Raw genomic sequence first — 9,829 nt, 5'->3', positions numbered from 1 at the left:
ACACTGCAGTGGTAATCATATTGCAATATATAAATGTGTTAAATCATCTTAAATTATGTGATGGGATACAGGTGTTAGCTAACACTGCAGTGGTAATCATATTGCAATATATAAATGTGTTAAATCATCTTAAACTTGTATAATGCTATATGTCAATTTATCTCATTTTTAAAAATTATCCAATGAGTGTTCATAATTATCCCTTCAAATCCAAAAAAAAAACAACCACAAAGATTTCTATGGGAATTCTATTATAGAAGAAATTATAAAGATTATTTTTAATAAAAATATTTGTGAGGGTGAGGGCAAGACAGGGGGGATGAGGGGACAATGGGGGGATAAAGACACATTTGTAATACCTTAAGCAATAAAAAATTTAAAAAAATATTTTCTAATAAAAAGTGGAATAAAGATTCTTGGCCTTAATGAGGATCAAGATAAGCTACCCCAAAATATGGAACCTTGGCATATTGAAACTTTTATGCTGAAGGAGTCTGAGAAAACAGCAGAAGCAGGAAGGTCTCTCTGACTCCCCCTGACCTTTTTCTACCCTAACAGATCATAAAATTCTCATGTGAGAGGTGCCCTGCCTATACCCAGAGGAAAGGAACATCCTTATCACCAAAGAAAAAGAGACAATGAGAAAAATCCTAACAAACAGGACTTGCTAAATTTCTCCCAGTTGACTACACTTACCTCAGACTCCTAGTTTATCATCTTCCTCTACGACTGTCCACTCTTCATGAAAATATTCAGGTCTGTTTCTTCAGGGCTTCACTTCCTTGTGAAGGATCTCGTGTCACGTGTTTAAAAAAAGAGATAAGCTCAAAATGGAGTCTCGTGCTAAACCCATATCATCAAACCAAGACTCAGTACCTAACCTAATTGCAATTTCAGCTTCTCCCAGGAATACAATCTTAAATCAGTCAATCTGCAGTTTCCTGGTCAGCATTAGTGAGGTAGGATAGACTCCCTCCATCCCCCAAAGAAAGATGAGGTAATAAGCTTTTTCCTTGTCCCTGGCCTGTTTTGCCTGTAAAAGCCTAATTATATATTCAAATTGACTTGGTTAAATTTTGTTTTTAACACATGTAAAACATATATTAAATAAATTTGCATGTTTTCTCCTATTAATCCGTCTTTGTCAGTTTAATTTTCAGACCCAGCCAGGGACCCTAAGAAGTTTGAGAAAAATTTTTTCCTCCCTTATGGCTGCCTTTCAGGAAGGTTTTGAACAAAATTAGCATGGATACATTCTAGCAAGAGTGGAATTTTGGCTCCCATTTCCTGACTAAACCATTTGTTGTGGTGGGACTTCCTAGTTCTCTTTTTTTTAATGTCTCTTCCAACATTCCCACTGCCCTCCCCTAAGGTGCTTACCTACATTCCCATTCCTCCGATTACCTTTTTAAGCCCCTTAGGGGCCCCACCTATGTAACTTGATCCCTCTGTTTCAGCAGGTTTTTCCTGAAGCTCTGGCCACTCCTTTTGACTTATCAGAGCAAAATTGTAGCCATTAAACTGATTAAAGGAATGTGTAGAGAGTATGCCATTTTCTCCTTAAAAAACTGTTCTGAGGGAAAAATTGAATAGGAGTAAAGTTATTTTTCAAATAAAAGCCAATGCAGAAATATAAAATATACCAACTTTCTCATCTCCATCTTTTTTCCCCATCCCTCTCCCCTCCTGCCCCACACATACACACTGATAATGAACAACTTCAGAGAAGACCTGGCTCAGTAAAAAGATCTGTACCCATGGGAACTAGAAGCAGCTAGATCAGCTGATAGAAATCCTAAAGCCATTAGGATCAAATATGCACACACAGAAACTCCATGCATTAAAGTTTTAGAGAATCTGAAATCAAACCTTCTCTTTCACCCTGAAAAAAAAATCACTGCATCTCATGCTGATCATATTCCAAGTTCAATCAATTGGGTTAACTTTTTTTGTGTGACTCCCTCACTCTTCCTAAATTTCTACTCTTTAACTTCCCTGCCTTTCACACCTCCATTCACCTAGCTAGAAGTTCCTTATAGAGAAATATTTGTGTTTCAGTGGGAAACTCTGAATCGTCCATAGAACGTCCTTCTGGGCTCTAGCCCTGTTCATTGTCTTTGAGCTACTTTGTAATTCTTTGTAAGCAGTAGGTAACTGATAGATATGTGAATTCTGTCTTGTTTGGTAGTATTTCTAAGTAACTTCCTCCCCCTTGTGGCAAAACCATTTTTTGGTGGACATTTGCAATGCATCTCAACATCCCTTTACCTCATAGAAATCTGAGCTGTTTTGAATTTTTCTTTAAAGCTGTTATAACATCTGCCTGGTTCTCTTATATCATAGAAGTGACAAAGACTCTCTCCTAGACCAAACCTTAGCCAAGCTTCTGTGAGCCCTCTTCTCAGCTAGGCCTTGACTTTGGCCCCACGTCCTTAGGGTCCTGCCTAGCCCAGTTGTAGCAAGAATCCCTCACCCTTGATATCTGATCAGTTGGGCCTGGCTTCAGCAAGATTATCCCTACTGTTAATATCTCCTCTTAGTAATTTCCCAACCATTGGCCCGCCTCTTTCTACTTCTAGGCTATAAATCCCTAACTGTCTTTGTTGTATTCGGAATTGAGCTCAGTTCTATACTGAGGTCTCTACCCTATGGAATTCAAGAAGAAAGATTCATTTGATGTGAACTCCAAGAAGGAATTTATCTACTGAGATTGACTCCCCATGGTCAACCAAGGGCACGAATTTTATGAATAATAGGAGTCTAATGGCCATTTGCTGACAGGGGCTCATCATGCACTCTGTACAATGGAAAGAACCTCAGACTGAACTCTCAGCTTCCCTGTCTAACTCAACCACTGCAGGCAAGCCCTGGTTCATCTTTCTACCAACAGGCTGAGACCTACCCTGTCCAATTAGAGCTGCACAATTTGTATACCCCATTTACTAGTAATTCACAAGCTCCCTGAAACTGAACTAAGAAGACAGAGAAAAGGTTTTTTCCTCCCCTACAACACTTTAGTAATGGTTTGTTAGTTTTATGTTTGGATTGAAGTTTTCCCTTGCTAAAGGACTAATACTATGTTGGGGGAGGGGGGATGCCCAGCCGGTGTTGCTCAGTGGTTGAGTGTCGATCCATGAACCAGGAGGTCATGGTTCAATTTCCCATCAGGGCTTGATCCCCAGCAGGGGGTAATGCAGGAGGAAGCCAATGTATGATTCTCTCTCATCATTGATGTTCCCTCTCCCTTCTCTGAAATCAATAGAGACGTATGTTTTAATATATTTTATTGATTTCAGAGAGGAAGGGAGAGGGAGAGAGAGATAGAAACATCAGTGATGAGAGAGAATCATCAATCAGCTGCTTCCTGCATGTTCCCTACTAGGGATTGAGCCCGAAACCTGAATTGAACCCGGGACCCTTCAGTCCGCAGGCCAATGCTCTATCCACTGAGCTAACCTGGCTAGGGCTGTAGGAACATTTTTTTTAAAATAATAATAGATTTTTGTTCTTCTTACCTGGACAATATAGTAGTTCCCCACACCCCTTATCTGCAGCAGATATGTTTCAAGACCCCCACTGGATGCCTGACACCATGGGTAGTACTGAACCCTGTATATATTATGCTTTTAATGCACATATATACCTACGATAAAGTTTAATTTCTAAATTAGGCACACTGAGAGGTTAATAGCAACTAATAACAAAATATACTGTAATAAAAGTTATATGAATGTGGTTGGTTACTCATTTCAGGGGATCCCTTTCTGAAGTCCTTGTATAGGACTTTCTGGCACAACACATTCTCATCAGTCAGAACACACTTTCTGTCATGTCTTCCACCCACTTATTGAATGCCTCTTTCATCATAACTAAGCACTTATCACGTACTGTGGCTGTAACTTTTGCAGTTTGAGGTGCGACAGCAAAACAGGCATGAATTTATTTTTCTACCTTCATAATTTCTTGGATAAAAGATTTGTTCTTACTGTAGATCTTAACCTCAGCATACATTTTTTTCTTTCCTTTATTAAGTTGAGAACTGTCACCTTTTCACTTAAAAGAGGCACTTTACGGCCAAAACCGGTTTGGCTCAGTGGATAGAGCATCGGCCTGCGGACTGAAAGGTCCCAGGTTCGATTCTGGTCAAGGGCATGTACCTTGGTTGCGGGCACATCCCCAGTGGGAGGTGTGTAGGAGGCAGCTGATCGATGTTTCTCTCTCATCGATGTTTCTAACTCTCTATCTCTCTCTCTTCCTCTCTGTAAAAAATCAATAAAATATATTAAAAAATAAAATAAAATAAAAGAGGCACTTTACGGCTTCTCTTGGGCATAACTGAATTGCTAGTATCACTACTACTCTTTTGCTTTGGGACCATTATTCAGTAAAATAAGGTTCACTTGAACACAAACACTCTGATATCATGATAGTTGATCCAATAACTGACACGCTACTAAGTGATATAAGTGATATACTGTGTGGATTTCCTGGACAAATGGATGATTCAGGTCCTGGGTGGACAGAGGGGAATGGCGCAGGATTTCATCAGGGTACTCAGAAGGGCACACAGTTTAAAAGTTATGAATTATTTATTTCTGGAATTTCCCATTTAATATTTTCAGATTCCGGTTGACCACAGGTAACTGAAACTGTAGGAAGCAACACTGCAAATAAGGGGGACTACTTATATTCATTACTCTCTATTGATAGATAATCTCACTTTACAGGTGAAATACTTAAGAAACTGTGTGAGGTACTCCCATTAAAACAAAAATTTCCTTGTTCATATTGACCCATAAAATTTTGGCAAAATTGAAAAGCCTAATTATCCTGTAAAATCAAAATCTATCCATTAATTCTAACAATAATGTGATACTCATCTCAAAGTCCTCAGAGGCCCTCCTCATAAAAAATGTTTCCAGGAGGACCAGTGAGACTGTAATGACTCCTGCTCTATCAGGCTCCATCTTTTTAACACTTCAGGCTTGTCAAATATTGTCAAGAATGACATCACATGCTCAGCAGGTGCAAGCTGCATTCTCAAAGAGAATATCACCAGATACACCTTTATGTGAGACTACAGTCAGGAGACTGAGGTTACTGGAAAGAGACACCAATGAAAGCCTTCCTTAAAATTGCACTGGAATGGACCATTTCAGGTCCTTTTAACTATGAGTACTACATTTAAACTCCAGGGTGTACATCCATGGGTACATGAATGCCAGTGTCAATGAGAGCACAAACAACACATCTTTGCCTTTTCAATGTGCACACCTGGGATTTTCTTTTGGTGTAATCAATCAAATGTATTTCCTATGGTTGCCACGTAAAAATACGCCATACATTTTGTGTATAATCATTCAGCATTTCCAAGTATTCAAAACAGAACTTCCCAATGCTCATTTTGTTAATATTTTGACATGCTATCTTACCAGGAGGTATCCAAGACACTATTTCACTAATGTGTGCAAGGATTTGTACTCTGTCTAGGAGTTCCTGAACTACATAGTCTTATCCATAATTTATATCAGACTCTGGCTCGGATAGCAAAAGAAATAGCTCATGCATTAGAAGTACAACAGACAAGCATACATTTATCAGATAGAAGTTTTAATTGCTTGCCAGCCAGGTTGGAGTCTGGGCAATGGGTTACACATGTTATTGTTCCTGAATAAATACCTTAGGAGAAATGGACCAATCAATCAATTAATTAAAAAGTCACTTGCTTACCTAATATTGATCAAACTAATCCTTGTGAATTGCTGTTCTAGTTGGTCTTAGGCACTAAGAAATTGGACATGAAGTGGATCCAATATTTCTTATTATGATGATGATCCTTAAGCTCTTGCCCTCCTACACAATCTAACATTCAGGTTCTAAAATGGTGCTACACAGTCATGATCCCAAAGCAACAGTTAGCTGTGATCAGACTCAGAAAGAACTTGCAGCCCTCGTGATCAACTAGTTTGGCTGCTGAGTGACTGAGAGGGGTAGTTGAGAAATTCTGGGAAAGTTGCTGGTACAGGGCTGGCAGAGCAGAGATGTAAGAACTAATTGAAGACAGTGACAGATGTAGCATAGACACGGCCTTTCCTGCATTGTTTAGAATTAAACTCCCAAAGTCTTCTGAGGAATCCAGAAACAACTTAATTTGCTTTCCTTGAGGACACAGTCTGCAACCTAAGGGCAGAACTCCCCATTTGGCCAATTGCTTGTTGCCTGCTCACCCAACAAGAGGAGAGCAAAGTTTACCATTTCCAACCATGACTGTGATTCTCCTTCTTTCCTCATTTTTCTTGTAGATAAATCCTTTGTTAGATAAAATCAGTTACTATTCAAGTAAGCTAGTGTGATAATAATTAAAAATATGTCTTTGGGTTATTCTTTGACATATTACCTAACCTCTATGAGCATTAGTTTTCTCATCTTGTTAAATGGAAATGCACAATACAAAAGTAAGTGAAATCACAAAGGTCTAGTGCCCAGCACTGCATCAGGCACATATACAGAAAAGCTGCCTTTCCAAGATGAAATTGATGATGAAGGCATTCAATCTCAGTCAACAAGCATTATAAGTGTTACAAATAAGAAGGAACTTAAGTGAAATGCTTGGAATCCTAATCAATCAATTAACCATGTGTGTGTTAGTTAAGCTCCCTGCTCTGAGGAATACAAAAGTACAAACAAGATCCCTTCTAAGGAAACAGGAGATGAGCTGGGGATATAAAATCACACATGAACCAATACTTCAAGAACATGGCCATGGTGGAATTTAACTATTTGAGTAAGCTGTAGAAAGGCAAAGGAAGGTACTTAATGAAAGAATGCAAGAAGGTATGAAGAAGCAGTCAGACTGACCAGATAATCAAAACCCCCCATCTTAGCTCCTTCTGGTGCCCAACAGAGTTCCTCAGAACCAGGTGTTATAGGCCAATACCCTATACCCGTGGTCGGCAAACTGCGGCTCTTTGACCCCTTGAGTGTGGCTCTTCCTAAGCCTTAGGAGGACCCTAATTAAGTTAATAACAATGTACCTACCTATATAGTTTAAGTTTAAAAAATTTGGCTCTCAAAAGAAATTTAAATCGTTGTACTGTTGAGATTTGGCTCTGTTGACTAATGAGTTTGCCAACCACTGCATTGAAACCTTGAGTTATAGAAACTTTTTAAAAATATATCTTTATTGATTTCAGAGAGGAAGAAGGAGAGAGAGATAGAAACATTAATGATAAGAGAATCATTCACTGACTGTCTCCTGCATACCCCTCACTGAGGATTGAGCCTGCAACCAGGCATGGGCCCTGACCAGGAATCAAACCATGACTACCTGGTCGATGCTCAACCACTGAGCCATGCTGGCCAGGCTACAGAAATGTTCTGTGCCTCAATTTCCTCACCTGTAAAATAGAAATAATAATAATAATACCTAATTCAGAGACTTGTGTGCTTTAATGTAATAATGGGTGAAAAGTGTTTAGCAAAGTGCCAATATAAAGCAGGCAATATGTGGTAGTTATCAATTGTGATTTTGGTTCTCTATCATTGAGATTGCCTTTTTATTCTTCATTCTCTCTCAGCCCCTCTTGCAGCCATGTTGCAAAACACCACTTTGTTCACAGTTTCATAAATATTCTTTGCTCTTCCTGACTTATACCTTTGTTTACACTGAATGTACCATAGCTCCCTCCCCTGACTCATACCCCTCCCAAGCATATGCAGAACTCATCCACCTATCACAGTTGTTCTCAGCTTTCAAGGTCTAGATTAAATCAGGAAAGTATTCCAGATTCATTCTTCCATAACTCAATTACATGTTTTTACCTTTATAAAACACTCTTCATGGACAGCATTGTGTTGTAATCGCTTTTGTAGTAAAAAGCCTCAAATTGGTTTATGAGGCAAGCACACTGCTTTTTTAACCTTTGAGTTCCCTATAGCCAGCCAAAACAACATACATAGTAGGCTAGTTAGATCACAAAAGTCAGAAATTCTTGATTTAGGCTCTCCAAAGATAGAGGCCAAGTAGCTCCCCTGCTTTTAGAGTCTGCTTGGATTCTACACTGCATGAGTAGGCCATAAGAGGAACTGATCTAGGAATGAGAACTAACAATCTGATAATTTGTGTTAATTGTGAGTCTTTACAGCATTTTGAACACTAAACATTTTTGGGAGCTGAAACTCCTGACAATGGTAATGCATAATACCTGGATTGTATGTGTTCTGCTGTGTGTGCAGGTGAACATGTGTATAACTCAAAATGCCACAGATCTCTGTATTGGTGGCTTCCTTCATGTTTTTCAAGGTTTCACAGTCTACACTAACTAGAGCATATTCTGCTTTAGCCTAGCCTGATGTTAAGAGCTTTCATTGTATGGGAATGTATAGGGATTACTTTTTAACAAAAGCCAAGTGTTCCCTTTGGATGAATTGAATTCCTCAATCTCACAGTGATATAATTCCATTTGTCAGTTTTGATTTATTAATTATTTGTATATCACATTTTCCTTTGCATGTTTATTAGTTTCATTAAAGATATTCTGCTCATCTCTTTCATGGTCACCTCCTTCAAGGCAAAGAAAGGCTCAGCCAGGGGCCTTCAGAGCTCCCTGTAGAGTTTCCTCCCTCTCTGCTGAGTCCTGTCAGCTGCTACCCTTCCACCAACTGCACACACAAAAAAAAATTCCCAGCTTTTGTGATGGAGTTTAGAAAACATACATGAAATCTAATAACTTTGGTTATGACATCCAAGCAGTAGTCATGGTAAATGGCTTATCTTGCTGACAAACGTGCTTTGTGAAAATCACCCCTTACCTTGGGCACTGGACAAGAAAAACAGGATAATCCAAAGACTCCTGTGCAGTCAAGGAACCTGGAGCCATCTGGTTAGGACAAAAATAAATCAGCAATGAAGCCTGCGTGACTCTCCAAGGATTTGCACGACTGAATTAACATCACTCAGATTGAAGAGCAGAGGAAACTGGGAGCAGAGACCATTGAAACAACTTTAATTAACACACATGGAGAAAGGGGCTTTTAGAATTAAATGCCTTGTATTATCTGGCACTAAAACCCAGACAATAATTTGAAAGTCCTCCAGCTTGATAAAGACAAATCAAAGCATGTATTGATTGAATGGGTAAGCTCTGATCTGGTACAAAAACACAACAAAACAAAACAAAATAGAAACGTCATTTAATGGGCACTTAAACCAGAGGGTTCAGCTAAGCAGAATTATTTGGCTGTGTTGTGTTAAGAAAGCCAGTTATCTGATACACCACTCTGAGAACTCTGTGTGAACTTATATTTTGACATGTGCTTAGGGCTACAGACCTAGAAAATTACAATTATGCCGTATTTGGAACACAGTTATACTAAAAATTGTTTGTTGTTTATCTGGAATTCAAATTTAGCTGGGCAGCCTATATTTTATCTGGCAACCCTCCTCTGGAAACAAAGACCACCCAAATGAGAACAAAAAGAGGCTATTTATTCAGAGCTTGTTATAACAAGGGAGTCATCAGCAACCATCACAGTGTTTGGCAGCCATTCAAAGGCAGGCAGGGTTGTGGGAAAGCTTTATAGTGGAAAAAAAAACCAGAAAGCTGCAGGTGTGCCCTATGGAAATAAACAAAGGCCAACCAAATGAGAAAAACAAAGGCTATTCATTCTGAACTTGCTATAGCAAGAGTCAGCTACCATCACTTGTGTTTGACAGAGACTCAAAGGCAGGCAGGGGAAAGGGAAAGCTTATAATTATAGTGGAAAAAGGGGGAAGGCTTCAGGTGTGCCCTGATGGAGGCTGTTGGCCTGGGGAAGCCGCAGGTGGGCT

General features: G+C 39.3%; 1 non-coding gene across 1 annotated transcript in view; it reads right to left on the bottom strand.

Moving 5' to 3' along the window:
* LOC102751871 overlaps window positions 1-8,882 on the bottom strand; it is a 40,795-nt gene extending 31,913 nt beyond the window's left edge. Inside the window, exons 1-2 of the transcript XR_001513040.1 lie at window positions 8,812-8,882; window positions 697-793 (exon numbers count right to left, since the gene is read on the bottom strand). This is a non-coding gene — a transcript (uncharacterized LOC102751871). The remainder of the gene's footprint in view (window positions 1-696; window positions 794-8,811) is intronic.
* Window positions 8,883-9,829: the final 947 nt, after the last annotated feature.

Source organism: Myotis davidii, unplaced genomic scaffold (genome assembly GCF_000327345.1).
Source record: "Myotis davidii unplaced genomic scaffold, ASM32734v1 scaffold855, whole genome shotgun sequence".
NCBI lineage: Eukaryota > Metazoa > Chordata > Mammalia > Chiroptera > Vespertilionidae > Myotis > Myotis davidii.
Note: the sequence above shows the minus strand (reverse complement) of the source record. Positions and strands in the feature narration are given on the sequence as shown.